This window comes from Alligator sinensis, unplaced genomic scaffold, assembly GCF_000455745.1.
Source record: "Alligator sinensis unplaced genomic scaffold, ASM45574v1 scaffold973_1, whole genome shotgun sequence".
Classification (NCBI taxonomy): domain Eukaryota; kingdom Metazoa; phylum Chordata; order Crocodylia; family Alligatoridae; genus Alligator; species Alligator sinensis.
The window spans coordinates 895,282-897,659 of record NW_005842622.1 but is presented as its reverse complement, the minus strand read 5'-3'; the positions used below and the strand labels follow the sequence as shown (position 1 = coordinate 897,659).

Genomic DNA, 2,378 nt, shown 5'->3' with positions numbered 1-2,378 from the left:
GGAAAGAGTCTGTTTGGTCTAAGCCATACTTCTTGATTTTCCGGCCCCCCCCCCAAAAAGAGTACCTTCTGTTCCCAGATGCCATCAGCAGTCAGGGAGCAAAGTCTCCTCAGATGGGCTTGCTTCCTGAGAAGCATGCTTGTGGCACGCCCTGCCCTGGGATGGGACTGCTGCACTGTGCCATGCCAGGCAACCTGGCCATGGCTCCCTTTCCCCCTCTTTACCCCTGGGCAGCATCTCCAGGCCACTCAGCCCCTGCAAACATGGCCACCAGCCCCTGTGCTGCCCAGCTGGCCACAGTTCCCCACTGCCCTGAGGCAACCCCAACCCCGCTGCCCTGTTGCAGCCCCAGCCTCTGCCCCTGCCCTGACCAAATGTCAGGGATTTTGCTTTACTGAACTGGTGGGAGCAGGGGGAGCCAGATTGGCATTTGGCTCCCCCTGCTGGAATTTATGGGGAATTGCACACGGCTGAATTCATTTGAAAGCCCAGTGTGTGAACACACGAACCCAGTGCACCAAAATAAACAAGTTTAAAATGTTTAATGCTCGTTAAGTTAGCAAGGATTAGATACTGTGATGTGCACAACTGCACTAAGTTGCTAATGGCACTTTTCAGCCATGCTCCATTCTCACTTCTGGCCCCAGGGCTACATGCAGAACCACAGCTATCCAAAAGTTATGAGTCATTTCCCAAAACATAATTTTCTATCCAAGTTAATGGTGAGACTTTATGATAAATAAATACGCTATGTATATAAATTCCAGGCACCCAAGATACAGTAAGGGGTAAAGGACTATAGGTAGTTTCAGTTCTGCAGTGCAAACAGGAAGGATTCCAAGTCTTTTGTTGCTTTCAGAAGCCACCTGAATGCCTCTTTCTAGTGGATGGAAAAAAGTGGTGACCGGTGTTTATCATCAACTGAATTGTATTTTGGTCTTCAAGGATTTGTCTTCATAGTAACAGGTAGACAAGGTTGAATTAGTGCCATGTGCTACTTCGTTCTAGTTTGGCCATTTTAAGCAAGAGTGACCACACGGCAAAGTGACTGGATTGACAATTTACCAGCTCAAGTTTAAGCGGTACTGGCATGCTCACACTCTTTTATCCTAACACATTGGGGACCTAAGCCTCAAACTTCCACTTTATCTGAGCTAGAGAGGTTTGTATGTAGGTGGCAGTTGGGTGTTAGACACAACTCAGAGTCCAACACAAGCTAGCAATGCAATGTAGACTAGTCCTAGAAGCTTGCAGGATGTTACCCAGGATCATAGGCTTTTGTTGCTCAGCACATGGGGTCAAGCTGGAGCAATTCAGGAGTAGGAGAGAGGCCTCCCTGCTTTGTGAGCACTGAATACCGGGGGAATGCACTATTCAGGGACTTGGCTTTCTTAAAATAATGACAGGTGGAGAGGGTGTGGGCAAGAAGAGGGCATAATAAAGCCATATCTTAAAGCAAAGGGAAGAAGCATCAGTCTGGAAGAAGCAAAATTAATAGAAAATTATTTAGAAATGAAGAGATATAGATAGAGGACCAGATACCAGTGTAAATCATCATGGTCCCAATGGTTTTTAAATGGAGCTATGATGATTTCTATCAACTGAGGGTCTGACCAAGGTGTACTGTACATCAGGGGCTCTTTTTCAATTATAGACGTGATGAAGAATCAAGCACATAGAATTTACAGAAGGAGCACCCTGAAAAAGGATGGGGAGGGCAGGTGTTTGTTCTGCTCTGCATATAAAACCAGAACCAATCCTAATGGAGCTGGCACCTGAGAATATACCTCCTCTGCTCGTGCTTGTAGGGAGGCAGTTAGACGGGCCAAAGCTACCATGGAGCTGAGGATGGCATCCCAAGTAAAGGACAACAAGAAATTGTTTTTTAGGTATATAGGGAGTAAAAGGAAGGCCCAGGGAGGAATAGGACCCCTGCTAAACGGGCAGAAACAATTGGTGACGGACAGGGGGGACAAGGCTGAACTCCTCAACGAGTTCTTTGCCTCGGTGTTCCTAAGCGAGGGGCACGACAAGTCTCTCACTGGGGTTGTAGAGAGGCAGCAGCAAGGCACCAGACTGCCATGCGTAGACCCTGAGATGGTGCAGAGTCACTTGGAGGAACTGGATGCCTTTAAGCCGGCAGGCCCGGATGAGCTCCATCCGAGGGTGCTGAAGGCACTGGCCGACATCATTGCAGAGCCACTGGCGGGAATATTCGAACGCTCGTGGCGCGCGGGCCAAGTCCCGGAGGACTGGAAAAGGGCCAATGTGGTCCCCATTTTCAAGAAGGGGAGGAAGGAGCATCCGGGCAACTATAGGCCAGTCAGTCTCACCTCCATCCTTGGCAAAGTCTTTGAAAAAATTAGCAAGGCTCACAT

At 48.6% G+C, this 2,378-nt stretch overlaps 1 protein-coding gene across 1 annotated transcript in view; it reads right to left on the bottom strand.

Moving 5' to 3' along the window:
- Nucleotides 1–2,378, bottom strand: part of LOC102387626 (NACHT, LRR and PYD domains-containing protein 3-like) — a 49,871-nt gene that overhangs the window by 22,122 nt on the left and 25,371 nt on the right. The window lies entirely within an intron of this gene.